This window comes from Phyllobates terribilis, unplaced genomic scaffold (assembly GCF_046119375.1).
Source record: "Phyllobates terribilis strain yellow unplaced genomic scaffold, ASM4611937v1 Scaffold_35__1_contigs__length_13245226, whole genome shotgun sequence".
Classification (NCBI taxonomy): Eukaryota; Metazoa; Chordata; class Amphibia; order Anura; family Dendrobatidae; genus Phyllobates; species Phyllobates terribilis.
In genome coordinates, this window is record NW_027362795.1 from 2,952,635 (window position 1) to 2,971,047 (window position 18,413).

Consider the following 18,413-nt stretch of genomic DNA (forward strand, 5'->3'; position numbering starts at 1 on the left):
ATGGAGGCCCATATACTGTATGGAGCAGCATCATGTGGGCCCATATACTGTATGGAGCAGCATCATGGAGGCCCATATACTGTATGGAGCAGCATCATGGAGGCCCATATACTGTATGGAGCAGCATCATGGGGGCCCATATACTGTATGGACCAGCATCATGGGGGCCCATATACTGTATGAAGCAGCAGCATGGAGGCCCATATACTGTATGGAGCAGCATCATGGAGGCCCATATACTGTATGGAGCAGCATCATGGGGGCCCATATACTGTATGTACCAGCATCATGGGGGCCCATATAATGTAAGGAGCAGCATCATGGGGGCCCATATATTGTATGGAGCAGCATCATGGGGGCCAAATACTGTATGGAGCAGCATCATGGGGTCCAATATATTGTATAGAGCAGCATCATGGGGGCCCATATACTGTATGGAGCAGCATCATGGAGGCCCATATACTGTATGGACAACAAAGAAAATGACGGCACTTCCACTACAAAAAATAGGTGTGAACAGGTGCTTACTAAGAGCAGCTGCCTCCATATATAATGAACAAATAACACTGAGTATATAGATATGAAATATGAAATATGAATAACATAACTGCTGTAGAAAATAGAAATAAATGAAAAAAATTTTGGAAATTTATTTTTAGCGCATGTAAATATGAAGTATGAAAAATGAATAGCATTACTGCTGTAAGTAAATGAGAAATCTTAGCACATAAATTGGCCAATTCATGTGTCCCTGATAGCCGCGGTAAGGCGTTTCTCGATGTCAGGACCTACCAATGTGAATACCTCTCTAAGAGGTACACATAATCAGACAGAGGTCTCTTAGAGAGGTATTCACATTGGTAGGTCCTGACATCGAGAAACGCCTTACCGCGGCTGTCAGGTACACATGAATTGGCCAATTTATACGCTAAGATTTCTCATTTATTTACAGCAGTAATGCTATTCATTTTTCATACTTCATATTTACATGCGCTAAAAATAAATTTTCAAAAAATTTTTCATTTATTTCTATTTTCTACAGCAGTTATGTTATTCATATTTCATATTTCATATCTATATACTCAGTGTTACAGTGTGCTACTTTATTTGTTCTTCATATACTGTATGGAGCAGCATCATGTGGGCCAGTATACTGTATGGAAGAGCATCATGGGGGCCCACATACAGTATGGAGCAGCATCGTGGGGGCCGATACAATGTATGGAGCAGCATCATGGGGGTCAATACACTGTATGGAGCAGCATTACATGGGGCCAATATACTGTATGGAGCAGCATCATATGGGGCCAATATACTGTATGGAGCAGCATTACATGGGGCCAATATACTGTATGGAGCAGCATTACATGGGGCCAATATACTGTATGGAGCAGCATCATATGGGGCCAATATACTGTATGGAGCAGCATCATATGGGGCCAATATACTGTATGGAGCAGCATTACATGGAGCCAATATACTGTATGGACCAGCATCATATGGAGACAATATACTGTATGGAGCAGCATTACATGGAGCCAATATACTGTATGGACCAGCATCATATGGAGACAATATACTGTATGGAGCAGCATGACAGGGGGCCAATATACTGTATGGAACAGCATCATATGGGGCCAATATACTGTATGGAGCAGCATGACATGGGGCCAATATACTGTATGGAGCAGCATCATATGGGGCCAATACACTGTATGGAGCAGCATCATATGGGGCCAATATACTGTGTGGAGCAGCATTACATGGGGCCAATATACTGTATGGAGCAGCATTACATGGGGCCAATATACTGTATGGAGCAGCATTACATGGGGCCAATATACTGTATGGAGCAGCATTATATGGGGTCAATATACTGTATGGAGCAGCATTACATGGGGCCAATATACTGTATGGAGCAGCATCATATGGGGCCAATATACTGTATGGAGCAGCATTACATGGGGCCAATATACTGTATGGAGCAGCATTACATGGGGTCAATATACTGTATGGAGCAGCATTATATGGGGTCAATATACTGTATGGAGCAGCATCATATGGGGCCAATATACTGTATGGAGCAGCATTACATGGAGCCAATATACTGTATGGACCAGCATCATATGGAGACAATATACTGTATGGAGCAGCATTACATGGAGCCAATATACTGTATGGACCAGCATCATATGGAGACAATATACTGTATGGAGCAGCATTACATGGAGCCAATATACTGTATGGACCAGCATCATATGGAGACAATATACTGTATGGAGCAGCATGACAGGGGGCCAATATACTGTATGGAACAGCATCATATGGGGCCAATATACTGTATGGAGCAGCATGACATGGGGCCAATATACTGTATGGAGCAGCATCATATGGGGCCAATACACTGTATGGAGCAGCATCATATGGGGCCAATATACTGTGTGGAGCAGCATTACATGGGGCCAATATACTGTATGGAGCAGCATTACATGGGGCCAATATACTGTATGGAGCAGCATCATATGGGGCCAATATACTGTATGGAGCAGCATGATATGGTGCCAATATACTGTATGGAGCAGCATGACATGTGGCCAATATGCTGTATGGAGCAGCATCATATGGGGCCAATACACTGTATGGAGCAGCATCATATGGCACCAATATACAGTATGGAGCAGCATTACATGGGGCCAATATACTGTATAGAGCAGCATCATATGGGGAAAATATACTGTATGGAGCAGCATTACATTGGGCCAGTATACTCTATGGAGCAGCATTACATGGGGCCCATAATTCTGTATGGAGGTGGTCACTGTATTACCTGTATATTTCTGTATTACAGCATATATAGGTACTCTGTATATGCTGTAATGTCTCTGGTGATCACTGTATTACCTGTACACCGACACTATATACAGAGCTCCTGTGTATTATGTCACCAGTGGTAATATTAATGTTATTAGTATTGTGTTTTTTATTAATGATCAGTATTGTATTATTCGGTCACTGAGGTGGTAATATATGATCTGGTCATGGTGTGGAGGTATTTGTTCCTTGTACAGTATGTGGTATTATTCGGTCACTATGTGGTAGTAATACATGCTCTGGTCATGGTGTGACAGTATTATTCAGTCACTATGTGGAGGTAATATGTGGTCTGGTCATGGTGTGACTGTATTAATTGCCTGTATGTGGTATTTGGTCAATATGTGGTCTGGTCATGGTGTGGCGGTATTTATCTCTTGTATGTGGTGGTATTGGTCTTGGTATAGTGGATTGTGTTGTGTATGGAGGTCACTTGTTCCCTTTGATATCAATAAGGGGAAGATTCTTGATTTCCAATGGAGATTAAATACTTGGATGTTTAACGCCTCCCTGTCCTGTGGCTATTGCACAGTAGCAAATATGCACTTACAGGGGTTCTACGGTGAAAACAAGTAATCACCTCTCCTAAGGCCATGTTCACATGTTCAGCATATGGTCAGTATTTTACATCAGCATTTGTAAGACAAAACCAGGAGTGGGTGAAAAATGCAGAAGTGGTGACATCTTTCTACTTTACTTTTCCTCTGATTGTTCCTCACAAATACTGATGTAAAATACTGACCAAATGCTGATCGTGTGAACGTGGCCAAAGGATAAATAAGTTATTGAATGCTGTGACCTGGAGAATGTGCAACCTTTATCCCCATTAGTATGGAGCGGCAAGTACGACTCGACCACTGATCCATTTATTCCCTAAGGGGCTGCACTTGGCTTTTTCTGGAAGCCCCAAAAGAGGATGAATGGAGCTACGGTCAGACATACCACATGCCGCTCCATTTTAAAATGGGGATAAAAGTGTCCTGTCAGGGATAAAAGTTCCCCATTCTTTCAATCAGTGCGGTTTGCAATGCATAAGGAGAAAGGATTACCAGCTTCATGAATAGTTCAAAAAATAGGTTTCTTTATTGTGACAAAAGCTCTTTAAAAACAGATTCCATAGTCACATAGTGTAGCCAGGGCAACGCGTTTCGAACGCTAAATATGCGTTCTTTGTCAAGACTACAGTAATTGTACATCCCAGTTATGGTGGCGCACAGTAGATGTGCAGGAGCCGCCTGTGATTTACAGTCGACGCTCCACTATAACAGGGATAACGGCTAACAGGTATGTGCATATAGCTGTAGGGTGGGCCCCTAGGGTCAATTTCCCCTGTGGGCCCCAGACACCCCAGTGTGACCCTGGATAAGGAAGATACGAGGGTTGTGAAGTAAGCCTGTTTAGCAGAGGTAAGGGCTGATTTGAAAGCGAGTGTTGCTTGTTTGAATGCCGAGAAGTCATCTTGCGAATGTGTTTTCTTCCAATGCCGCTCCATGACCCCAGGGCCGCCATCAGGGCATTACTACCCTTACTACTGTATGGGGCCCGGTGAAAAGAAGCAAGAAGGGGGGGCAGGCACGCTGGCAGCCCGGGGCCCCTCTCTTTGCTTCTTCTTACCGGGCCTCAGGGGTAACAGTTAAATGCCCGATGCACCCGGCAGACGGAAATGGGTGCTTTACCTTTAAGCAGCGGCCAGGTGCATCATGGTCCTGACTCCAATCTCCTGACACACTGCATGCTCATCTTCATTCCTGAGCAGAGCAGCATGTCTCGGAGGCGGTGGCTAGTGTGTGAGTAGCAGGAGGAGGAAGCTGCTGCTGAGTTTGGTGGTGAGTGGGGCCTGGTGGTGCTCAGAGGGGCCTGCTGATGGTGATGAGGGGGCCTGCTGATGGTTATGCGGGGCCTGCTGATGGTTGTGGGGGGCCTGGTGATGGCAGGACCTGCTGCTAGTGATGGGCGGCCTGCTGCTGGTGATGCGGGGGCCTGCTGATTGTGGTGGGGGGGCCTGCTGATGACGGTGGGGGGGCCTGCTAATGGTGATGAGGGGAGGCTGCTGCTTCTGGTGGTGAGGGGAGGCTGCTGCTGGTTCTGAGGGGAGGCTGCTGCTGGTGCTGAGGAGAAGCTGCTGCTGGTGCTGAGGGGAGGCTGGTGCTGAGGGGAGGCTGGTGCTATTGCCAAGGGGAGGCTGCTGCTGCTGGTGGTGAGGGGAGGCTGCTGCTGGTTCTGAGGGGAGGCTGCTGCTGGTGCTGAGGAGAAGCTGCTGCTGGTGCTGAGGGGAGGCTGGTGCTGTTGCCAAGGGGAGGCTGCTGCTGGTGCTGAGGAGAGGCTGCTGGTGCTGAGGGGAGGCTTGTGCTGAGGGGAGGCTGGTGCTGGTGCCAAGGGTAGGCTGCTGCTGGTGCTAAGGAGAGGCTGCTGGTGCTGAGGGGAGGCTTGTGCTGAGGGGAGGCTGGTGCTGGTGCTGAGTAGAGGCTGCTGGTGCTGAGGGGAGGCTTGTGTGGAGGTTGCTGCTGGTGCTGAGGGGAGGCTGCTACTGGTGCCAAGGGGAAACTGCTGCTGGGAGGAGGCTGGTGCTGGTGCCGATGGGAGGCTGGTGCTGGTTCCGAGGGGAGGCTGCTGCTTGTGCCGAGGAGAGGCTGGTGCTGGTGCCGAGGGGAGGCTAGTGCTGGTGTCGAGGGGAGGCTGCTGCTGGTACCGAGGAGAGGCTGCTGCTGGTGCAGAGGAGAGGCTGCTGGTGCTGAGGGGAGGCTTGTGGTGAGGCTGATGCTGGTGCTGAGGGGAGTACGCTGGTGCTGAGGGGAGGCTGTTGCTGGTGGTGAGAGAAGGCTGGAGGTGAGGGAAGGCTGGTGGTGGAGAGGGGAGGTTGCTGCTGGTGATGAGGGGAGGCTGCTGCTGCAGCTGCTGAGGGGAGGCAGCTGCTGGTGCTGAGGAGAGGCTGCTGAGGTGGTGAGGGAAGGCTGCTGATGTTGGTGAGGGGAGACTACTGGTGGTGGTGAGGCGAGGCTGCTGGTGATGAGGGGAGGTTGCTGCTGGTGATGAGGGGAGGCTGCTGCTGGTGATGAGAGGAGGTTGGTGCTGAGTGGTGGCTGGTGCCGAGGAGAGGCTACTGCTGGTGCTGAGGGGAGGCTGATGGGGAGGCTGCTGCTGGTGATGAGGGGAGGCTGGTGATGAGGGGAGGCTGCTGGTGGTTGTGATGAGGGGAGGCTGGTGGTGATGAGGGGAGGCGGCTGGCGGTGGTGAGAGGAGGCTGCAAGTGGTGGTGAGGGGAGTCTGCTGGTGGTGGTGAGGGGAGGCTGCTGCTGGGGGGAGGCTGCTGCTGGTATTGAGGGGAGGCTGCTGGTGGTTCTGAGTTGAGGCTGTTGCTGGTGCTGAGGGGGCCTGTTTCTGAGGGGAGGCTGCGTCCGGCAGGGTGAGGCTGGTGCTGAGGGAAGGCTGCGACCGGCAGCGAGAGGCTGAGGAGGCGGTGGCGAGGACGACCAGGGCTAGTCGACAAGGATATGCCAATTGCATATCAAGATGATGCCAACCTCTGTGGACAGGTAGGAGGAACAAGAGTAGTTGACAAATAGGGTGATCAATAGACCTTGGAATAATAATAACTTCCACAATTGGATGTGTTTAAATAAAATGTTCCTGTGCTGAGATAATCTTATACATGTGCCCCTGCTGTGTACTGTGTAATGGCTGTGTCTGACCGTGCAGGAACATGGTCTGATCATACCACATCTCCTGGGCAGGGGAGGAAGAAAAAGAATATACAGACATTACAGCAGGGGATCACAGCTGATTCTTTCTGTGAGGTAAAACATTTCACTGCCTGTTTTTAAACAATGTTTTACTTCAAAGAAAGAAACAGTTGGGATCCCATGCTGAAATGTCTGTATACTCTTTTGTTTCCTCCCCTTAGCATGAGATGTGGTTGTGGCACCCCAGGGGTCCGGTTGCCACAGTGGCATTGCCTCCCTCACAAGAGTTGATGCCATGCCTGGAAGCAAGCAGGAGTCCCCTAATCAGGTTTTACTAAGCATGCAACACTTTCCTGGCTCCAGACCAGCAAGGGGAGTCCCTCCCCTTGGCAACTGGGATCTGGGGGCGTGGTTAGTGAGACTTAGTGTGTGAGGAGTTGAAGTCAGGACATCGAGGAGAGAGGAGCTGGGGACTGGAGCTGCGCGGCAGCTCACCCCAGAAGAACCAGCACAGAAGAACCGGACACCGGAGTCCGAGGCTGTGGGGCACCGAAGGCCCAGCAGTAGAAACCGGAGGGCAGGAGACTGCAGGTCTCCTGGCCCCATCAGACGCCCAAAGGCTCAGCAGCACCGCAGGGTTCAGCACCGCCACGTGAGAGCGACGCACCAGCAAGGCCCGAGCTGCCTGCCATACGGGTGAGCACAGAAACGTTGCACTCAGGGACGAGGGCCGCGCACAGCTACAAGCAGCAGGGCCAAAGAGTTTAGTGTAAAGGGAAGGCCTCCAATTTCACCTGGCAAGGAGGATTCTTTACTTGCTTCCAGGATGCCCGGACTTCCACTTCTAGCCAGCACCCTAGTCCCGGCTAGTCTAATCACCACCAGTAAAGATAAGAGGAAACCGCCATTGAGTTGTGGATTATTGCTGCGCCATCAACCCCTGCACTACAACGTCCAGCATGACCCATAACATCTACACTGCCCTGGAGCTAAGTTCTACCTGTGGAGAGCCACACTATCCCTGCTGCAGTAACATCAGCTCCAGAGGACCTGCTCCGCAGCGGCGGCTCCCCTAGCCGCATACCACAGGTGGCGTCACAAACTTTATACAATCACCATAAATCCCCTATCAATAACCCCTGGGTCACGGACCGGGTCACCGCTACTGTGACATCCCCCAGCATTTACCGGCCCGGCACCGGGTACCCCACGGCCCAGAGGGCGCGTCATGGTATGATCAGACCGTGTTCTGTACACGGTCAGACACAGCCATTACATTATTCAAAGATCTATTGATTAAAATTAACTTTTGTTCGTGGGAAAACCCCTTTAAGTTCATGTATTAATTTGTCCACCATCTCAGTACATGATTATATGATACAATCATTCCCTCTGCTCCTGAAAGGGGGGAGGGGAGGGAATGATTGATATAAGTGTATACAGTGCATTGTGAAAGTATTTGGTCCCCTTGAACTTTTCTAACTTTTGCCACATTTCTGGCTTCAAACATAAAGATATAAAATTCTATTTTTGGGGGAAGAATCAAAAACAAGTGGGACACAATCGTGAAGTGGAACGAAATTTATTGGAAATGTTAAACTTTTTTAACAAATTAAAAACTGTGGGACTGCTGGCTTGTGGATTTAGATTGGACAACCCCTTTAAGGCTCCTTCAGCCATCAGTGAATATCGGTCTGTGCTCGGACCGCAATGCATGGACTTGCCGCGGGTCTCCTGACCTCAACTCAGCAGCCTCACAGCATGTATGAGCATGCGGGTCAGCATGATTGGTGCCCAGTCCAAGCACTGCAGACTGAGAGCAGAACGATTTCTCACTTCCAGTATTTACACTGTCATAATAATAAAGATGTTTCCCAATCATATACAGTGCATTGTGAAAGTATTTGGCCCCCTTGAACTTTTCTACCTTTTGCCACATTTCTGGCTTCAAACATAAAGATATAAAATTCAAATTTTTTGGAAAGAATCAACAACAAGTGGGACACAATCGTGAAGTGGAACGAAATTTATTGGAAATGTTAAACTTTTTTAACAAATTAAAAACTGAAAAGTGGGGCGTGCAATATTATTCGGCCCTCTTGAGTTAATAATCGCCATCTTTTGCTGCGATTACAGCTGAAAGTCGCTTGGGGTATGTCACTATCAGCTTTGCACATCGAGAGGCTGAAATTCTTGCCCATTCTTCCTTGCAAAACAGTTCGAGCTCATTGAGGTTGGATGGAGGGCGTTTGTGAACAGCAGTTTTCAGCTCTTTCCACAGATTCTCGATTGGATTCAGGTCTGGACTTTGACTTTGCCATTCTAACACCTGGATACGTTTATTTTTGAACCATTTTATTGTAGATTTTGCTTTATGTTTGGGATCATTGTCTTGTTGGAAGATAAATCTCCGTCCCAGTCTCAGGTCTTTTGCAGACTCCAACAGGTTTTCTTCCAGAATGGTCCTGTATTTGGCTCCGTCCATCTTCCCATCAATATTAACCATCTTCCCTGTCCCTGCTGAAGAAAAGCAGGCCCAAACCATGATGCTGCCACCACCATGTTTGACAGTGGGGATAGTGTTTTGAGGGTGATGAGCTGTGTTGCTTTTACGCCAAAGATATCGTTTTGCATTGTGGCCAAAAAGTTTGATAATGGTTTCATCTGACCAGAGCACCTTATTCCACATGTTTGGTGTGTCTCCCAGGTGGCTTGTGGCAAACTTCAAATGAGACTTTTTATGGATATCTTTGAAAAATGGCTTTCTTCTTGCCACTCTTCCATAAAGGCCAGATTTGTGCAGTGTATGACTGATTGTTGTCCTATGGACAGACTCTCCCACCTCAGCTGTAGATCTCTGCAGTTCAACCAGAGTGATCATGGGCCTTTTGGCTGCATCTCTGATCAGTCTTCTCCTTGTTCGAGATGAAAGTTTAGAGGGACGGCTGGGTCTTGATAGATTTGCAGTGGTCTGATAATCCTTCCATTTCAATATGATCGCTTGTACAGTGCTCCTCGAGATGTTAAAAACTTGGGAAATCTTTTTGTATCCAAATCCGGCTTTAAACTTCACCACAACAGTATCTCGGACCTGCCTGGTGTGATCCTTGGTCTTCATGATGCTCTCTGCACTTGAAACAGAACCCTGAGACTATCACAGAGCAGGTGCATTTATACGGAGACTTGATTACACAAGGTGGATTCTATTTATCATTACCAGTCATTTAGGACAGCATTGGATCATTCAGAGATCCTCACTGAACTTCTGGACTGAGTTTGCTGCACTGAAAGTAAAGGGGCCGAATAATATTGCACGCCCCACTTTTCAGTTTTTAATTTGTTAAAAAAGTTTAACATTTCCAATAAATTTCGTTCCACTTCACGATTGTGTCCCACTTGTTGTTGATTCTTTCCAAAAAAATTGAATTTTATATCTTTATGTTTGAAGCCAGAAATGTGGCAAAAGGTAGAAAAGTTCAAGGGGGCCAAATACTTTCACAATGCACTGTATATGATTGGGAAACATCTTTATTATTATGACAGTGTAAATACTGGAAGTGAGAAATCGTTCTGCTCTCAGTCTGCAGTGCTTGGACTGGGCACCAATCATGCTGACCCGCATGCTCATACATGCTGTGAGGCTGCTGAGTTGAGGTCAGGAGACCCGCGGCAAGTCCATGCATTGCGGTCCGAGCACAGACCGATATTCACTGATGGCTGAAGGAGCCTTAAAGGGGTTGTCCAGTCTAAATCCACAAGCCAGCAGTCCCTCTGTGTCACTGACTGAAGACTTGTGAATCCACACATCGTAAGCACTGTGAGGATTCGCTGGTGTCAGAGCCAGGAATGGCAATCACTTGGCTTCAAGGATGTGAAATGCAGACTCCCAGCCAGAAGGGGGGGTGTGGAGATAGAAGGAGAACAAACAGGTGGGCAGGTGAATTTAAAGGGTTGGCTCTGCCGTGAAGTACCGAGTGGTGGGACTTTATTTGAACAGTCATCCTGTGCTGACAGAGTCCCTTTAAACATAAGTCATACTCACCTTCTGGCGTCTTCATCAATTTTCAGCACTGCTTCGGTCTTGCGGCGCCATCTTGTGAACGCAGCTTCTGACTGACTGGAAGTCAGAAGCTATGTCACAATCTCTCAATGCAAGTCTGAAAGCCTGAACGATGCTCTCATAGACTTGATCTGGTCATGGTGTGACAGTATTTGTCTCTTGTATGTGGTATTATTCAGTCACTATGTGGTGGTAATATGTGGTGTGGTCACAGTGTGGCAGAAAGTAGAGTTTTTCCAAGAGTGGTCGGTGGGACTGTGGAAGGTTTGAGGAGTGGAGGCGGAGCTGGGGTGAAGCCTGGGTGGAGTTTCAAGGGGGCCCCAAAATTTTGCCAGTATGGGGCACCGAAATTCCTAGCAGCAGCCCTGCACGACCCTGGACACTTGCCAAAGCTTTTTAGTGATGCTATTGTGCCAGTTTTGTCTATTGATTCGTCACACTCTGTCATGCATGAGAGGGGTAACCGAGTCAATAGCTGGTGCTATGCTAGAGTGGCATAGTAGAAGGCAGTGACACTGTCTGTGTCGTGGAGTGAAGATATGGATGTCAGTGGTAGAATAGAATTAGAGAGTGTGTGAGTGTGGAGACATGCAAGGTTTCTTCAGGGGTGTGCTATTTGCTGACATGGGTGACAGGTGAGGAGGACAGAGATGAGAAAGTGTTGGAATAATACATATTAATCTGTATGTGTATTGCAACAACTACTGTGCTGTTTCATATGTTGTGCATATTGTGAGGTTGTTAACAAAGTTTAGTTAAAAAAAAAAAAAAAAAACTCCCACAGACAGGATGCCCCCTCCTTCTCTTCCTGTGTTGTTGTTATATATCTGATTTGATTTCCTCATTCTGCAGTAACATCATGCTGTGCCTGTGCTGGATATAAATAAACCTACATTCTGTGTTCTAAACTCTGGATGTCACGCGGATTAATCCTCTGCTAACAGGTTATGGGCCCAGATGTACCAGAGTCCCAGAGTCACAGATCCCCAGAACACAGAGGAAAGAAAAGAAAGAAAGACAGCAAACTGAGAAGAAGCAAAGATGGCCACCAGCAGCAGCTCCATGAAATTTACAGTGCCAAGTCTCACTAACCAGAATTATCAATCCTGGAAATTCAAAGTGAAAATGCTGCTAATAAGAGAAGGTACGTGGAAATACACACAGGAGCCTAAACCTGACCCAGTGCCACAGGAGTGGACAGAGATGGATCAGAAAGCACAAAGTACCATATCACTCAGTATAGATGATGACCAGATTGTGCATGTGTGTAAATGTAATACTGCAAAGGAAATGTGGGAGCAGTTGCAAAAGGTACATGAGAGGATAAATTTAAGCAATAAGCTCTATCTCATGAGAAAGCTGTACCAGTCTAAGCTACAGAAAGGCCAGGATATGCAGGATTACATAAGAAGTGTTCTGGAAGTTGTAGAACGCCTGAGAGTCATTGCGGAAGATCTAAAGGACTTTCATGTGGCCGCATTACTGCTTAGTGGCCTTTCAGAGAGGTATGATACGCTTGTAACCGCACTAGATGCGCGTCCAGATGATGAGCTTACACTGGATTATGTCAGGGGGAAGCTCATAAATGAATATAAGCGAAAGGCAGAAGGTGTAAACAGTAGGACATGCAACACAGAATCTGCTTTACAGACACAAAACCTAACTGATAACAGGAAGCACATAAAAGAAACACGTGAATGTTTTGTTTGCAAGAAATCAGGACATTTGAAAGCTGACTGCAGAGTCTGGAAAGCTAGAATGAATCAGCTGAAAAAGCAAAGCAGTCATCAAAGGGTTAAAAGTGCTGTATCTGGAGAAAATGATTCTGTGAATACTGAAACTGCATTTACTGTCAGTGCAAATACATCAAAGCATGCATGGTGTATAGACTCTGGAGCAGCTAGTCACATGACTAATAACAGAGACTTCTTTTCTAAGCTTAACCAAAGTAAATCAGAGAAAGTGATTATGGCTAATGGTCAGTACATGACTTCAGAAGGCATAGGAGATGGTTATATTGATTGTCAAATCTCACCAACACAAAGCAGGAAGATCCCAGTAAAGGATGTGCTGTATGTGCCTAGTCTTGAAAGTAATCTACTATCTGTGAAGAAACTCACAAAACAAGGAAATGAAGTTACATTTAAGCATGATAGCTGCATCATCTCAAAGGAAGGTCACACACTAGTAGAGGGAAACATCACAGATGAACTTTATCAGCTGAAATGCAAAGAGTGTGTGTATACAGCGCAACAAGAAGAGCATAAAAACTGTATTCATGTGTGGCATATGCGTCTGGCACACAGAGACCCAGAAGCAATAAGAAAGTTAGTCCAAAAGCAACTAGCTGAGGATATTACAATTGATCTATGTAACCAGACAATGAAGTGTACTAGCTGCATCAAAGGGAAAATGTCTAGGAAAGCTTTTCCTAAGAGAATTAGTACAACAACAGCACAGCCACTAGATTTAATACACACAGATGTCTGTGGTCCAATGAGCACTCTGACCCCAGGGAAGAAGAGATATTTTCTCACATTTATTGATGATCATTCAAGATATACAGTTGTCCACCTGCTTCACAGCAAGAAGGAAGTTCCAGAGAAACTTGAAATATACCTAGCTGAAGTATATAATAAATTTGGAAGAATGTCAAAGATTCTACGTGCAGATAATGGGACTGAATATACAAGTAATGAGACACAGAGCATTTTAAAGAAAAATGGAATCCTATTTCAGACCACTGTACCGTACAACCCAGAGCAAAATGGTGTCGCGGAAAGAAGGAACCGAACACTATGTGAAAGTGGAAGAAGCATGTTATTTGATGCAAATCTGCCCACAGTATATTGGGGTGAAGCAATCATGACAGCTTGCTATCTTCAGAACAGACTACCAGGTAAAGCTACAGAGAAAACTCCATTTGAGCAATGGAATAGCAGAAAGCCAAAACTACATCACATAAGAATATTCGGAAGTAAAGCATTTGTACATGTTCCCAAAGAAAAGCGAACTAAGTGGGAATCTCACGCTAAGGAAGGTATCCTGGTAGGCTACAGCGAAACCCAGAAAGGTTATAGGATTCTACACCCAGATAAAATATGTGCAAAATACAAGGACCTAAAAACACAGATGTACTGTCTGTGATATTAGATAGCCAAAATACTTCCATGTATTGTTGCGTCCAAAGATATTTTCTTCATATTTCTTCATATTTCTTCATATTCCCCTTTTTTTTTTTTTCATAATTTCACCTTTATTTCCATTTTTATTTTCATAATAATTTTTTGTTTGGGCTTTAAGTGCGCTCTCGACCTGGGCCGTGGCACCACTGTGCGGTTTTGACCTATGAGGTATTTCCAGCTCATGAACCATTGGGGCAGAATATACGCGGTTAGTATATACCGCGGTACATACGGTATGTGCCTGGATGGGTGTCAGCTACTGTATAACTTGGACATTTGCCCTGGCCTGGGGTACTTATGGATGGGAGGGCTTCATGTCACCATCCAACACAAGATGTCAGTTGGTTACCTTGTGTGCCCCTTAATCGTCGCTCCGTAGTGTGCGGTTTTTCCTTGTCTGTGATGCGCACACCGGATGTGACGCTTGCGTGTCACGCCCGGCACCTGCGTTCCACATACCGGATGTCAGCTGACCGGAACCGGAAGTGACACGATCGCGAGTATAGCGCGACTAGGATTTAAAAGAGGTCTTATCAGAGTGTTAAATGGCGCTGTCTGGTGAATGAGCTGCGCGATTGTGGGCAGCGTGCATACCGCATGTCTTCTCTTTTTTTCCCCTGATGACTAGCTAAGGCAAAGAAACGCGTCGGGAGCGGTATATTGTGATGGTCTGGTGACCCTATGAGACTTGGTCTGCCCCCATCATATGGAGCTATCTTGAAGTCTGAGAGCAGGAACGGATATCAAAATTGGTGAGGATGTTCCATTTCTATATATAGCAAGGTTAAATGGTTACCATTGATAGGGTTAATGTTTCTGCGTTCTCACATATTGAGACACAATAAGTTGTTATAGTGTCCCGTAGGCTCCATCATTTTCTTTTTGCCACACTTTCTTGGTTGCGTCAGAGATACAATATGCTTATATGACATATATCTATATCTTTGGACGCAACAATACATGGAAGTATTTTGGCTATCTAATATCACAGACAGTACATCTGTGTTTTTAGGTCCTTGTATTTTGCACATATTTTATCTAGTGGTAATAAATGTTAAGTTTTACATTTCTATAGCACTACACCTGCTTGTGTTTACATTTATTTTTTTGTGTAGTTATTTCTAAAACCCCTGCTGCTGCATTTTGATTCTACACCCAGAAACAAACTAGATCACAATAAGTAGAGATGTAGTGATTGATGAGAACTTTGTATCACCCAAGTTTTGTGACATCACGCCAGTAGTCCAGCTGAAGTCACAATTACAAGACAGCAACAAGGAGGATGTAGAGGTCTGGCTGGATTCTTCAACTAATGAAGGAACAACAGAAAAATCAGGTGAATCTGAAATCAGGAGATCGTCAAGATCAAGCAAAGGTATACCAGCTAAACGTCTATCCTACATTGTCAAGACACTACCTGAGTCAGAGCCGCAGTCATGGGATGAAATGCAAGCACTACCTGTCCATGAAAGAACAAAGTGGATCGATGCCGCTAATGAGGAAATCAAATCGCTTCATCAACTCCAAACTTGGAAACTCACCAAGCTACCACGGGGCAAAAAGGCAATCAAGTGCAAGTGGGTCTTCAAAACCAAATATGACTCAGAAGGTAAAGTCCACAGATTCAAAGCAAGGTTGGTCGCAAAAGGATATTCTCAAAAGTATGGCGAAGATTACGATGCTACATTTGCTCCAGTCACTAAACAGACCACGTTCAGAGCTTTGTTAGCTGTAGTTGCTGTACAAAAGATGTATGTCAGACATTTGGATATAAAAACTGCCTTTTTAAATGGTGACATTGAGGAGGACTTATACATGACTCAACCTGAAGGTTATGTAAAAAGAGGTCAAGAGAATCTTGTTTGCAAACTACAAAAATCTCTCTATGGTCTTAAGCAATCAGCAAGAGCATGGAACACCAAGATGAATAAAGTCTTGTTGGAAGACAAAATATACAGATGGAAAGTGGATGTATATTCTCTTATATGTGGACGACGTGATTGTTGTTCATCAAGACGACGCAGAAATTGGAAAAATGACTGAAATTCTGAATCAGCACTTTGAATCAAAAGACCTTGGAAGTGTGACATATTATCTAGGAATCCAAATCCAGAGAGAGGAAGATGGAAGTTTTCTTCTAAACCAAAGTGCAAAAATTAATTTGATTCTGAATCAGTTTAAAATGTCGGAGGTCAAAGGTATATCAACCCCAATGAGCAATCAGCAATCAGCAAGAGCATGGAACACCAAGATGAATAAAGTCTTGTTGGAAGACAAAATATACAGATGGAAAGTGGATGTATATTCTCTTATATGTGGACGACGTGATTGTTGTTCATCAAGACGACGCAGAAATTGGAAAAATGACTGAAATTCTGAATCAGCACTTTGAATCAAAAGACCTTGGAAGTGTGACATATTATCTAGGAATCCAAATCCAGAGAGAGGAAGATGGAAGTTTTCTTCTAAACCAAAGTGCAAAAATTAATTTGATTCTGAATCAGTTTAAAATGTCGGAGGTCAAAGGTATATCAACCCCAATGGAACCATCCTACCTGAAGCTGGAAGGAGAAGATGACCTGTTGCCTAACAATGAGAAATATCGTCAGGCAGTGGGGACACTTCTATACATATCAACTATGACTCGACCGGATATCACAACAACAGTTGGAATCCTTTGCAGATATGTGGAAAAACCGCGCCAAAGAGACTGGAATGCTGTTAAGAGACTTCTCCGATATTTGAAAGAAACGCAAGATGTAAATTTAAAACTATCTGCAGCAGGAGATCTAGAACTTACCGGCTATGTAGATGTGGATAGGGCTGGTGATTCGCGTGATCGTAAATCCACAAGTGGATACTTGTTTAAAGTTGGAGAAAGTTCAATCTCCTGGTCTAGTAGGAAACAAGTGTCTGTTGCCTTGTCATCTACAGAAGCGGAGTATGTGTCCGCAGCCTATGCAAGCCAGGAGGTTGTTTGGCTAAGACAATTGATGGACGATCTTGGCAAACCGACAACTCAGCCGACGGTGATTTATGAGGACAACCAAGGATGCATTAAACTTGCATGCAGTGAAAAAATCAGTGCTAGAACCAAGCACATTGACGTCAGACATCATCATCTACGTGATTTGATAGATCGTGGGATAATTCACTTTGTCTATTGTGAAACTGATAAGATGGTAGCTGACATTATGACAAAGCCATTGCCACGAGCTAGGTTAAAAGAATTGAGAACCACAATGGGACTAAGAGGATAAGTAGTTGTTGAGTGGGGGTGTTGGAATAATACATATTAATCTGTATGTGTATTGCAACAACTACTGTGCTGTTTCATATGTTGTGCATATTGTGAGGTTGTTAACAAAGTTTAGTTAAAAAAAAAAAAAAAACTCCCACAGACAGGATGCCCCCTCCTTCTCTTCCTGTGTTGTTGTTATATATCTGATTTGATTTCCTCATGCTGCAGTAACACCAGACTCCATGCTGTGCCTATGCTGGATATGAATAAACCTACATTCTGTGTTCTAAACTCTGGATGTCACGCGGATTAATCCTCTGCTAACAGAAAGTGAGTAGATGGTGATGAGGTAGGGGGAGAGGGGAGGTTGTGAAGTTAGATAGGGAGCAGAGACGGGTGAAGATAAGGTCTAATGTATTTCCGTCTGTGTGGGTGGCTGAGGAGGAACATTGAGTAAGTTCAAAAGATAAAGTAAGACACAGGAGTTTGGAGGCTGCTGACTGGAGGGTGTCAGTAGGGATGCTGAAGTCACCCATTATGATAGTGGGAATGTCAGCGGAAAGAAAGTGAAGAAGCCAGGTGGAGAATTAGTCAATATAGGTAGTGGCCGGGCCCGGAGGTCGGTATATGACGGCCACTTGGAGGTAGAATAGATGCGGACAGAGTGGACTTCAAAAGAGAAGATAAGGGAGGTTAGAGGTGGGATTGGATTAAAGGTGCAGTTGGTAGAAAGAAGAAGACCCACTCCTCCGCCATGTATGTTGCCAAGGAGAAGAGTGTGGGCAAAGTGGAGGCCATCATAACACAGCGGAGCAAGGGAGGCAGTGTTGGAGGGTGTCAGCCATGTTTCGGTGAGGCCCAGGAAGGAGAAATTGTGAGAGGTAAGGAGGTCATGAATCACATGGAGCTTATTACAGACAGAGTGGGCATTTCAGAGTGCTCCAGAGAGAGGGAGCAGAGGGGTGGTCGTCAAGGACACAGGTTTTACATAGGAGAGATTGCGGTAATTCATATTAGGATGAGAGCGATAAGAGGGGGAATAAATGGGAAGTATCAGATGTGGGCAGGCTGACATTATGGGGAGGCAAACAAAGCAAATGCCTGGGGCCCCCACTCCCTCAGGGGCCCCCAGTGGGGGCATAATGGTTGCGGTCACACTGGGGGCTGTGTTGGGGGCTCCTTTCCAATTATCAATGAGACAGGAGCTACGTCGTTCCTGCACTCTCAATAGAAACGGCCAGGCAGCGCTCCATCCCCTCCAGCCCCTGCCAGTGACTTTGGTCTGAGACTGAGCTGGGTTTTTTCTGCGCATGTGACAGGATGCTGAAGGAATCAGGTGAGGCGCTGACACGTACAAGTGTGTGAGGCAAAACCTG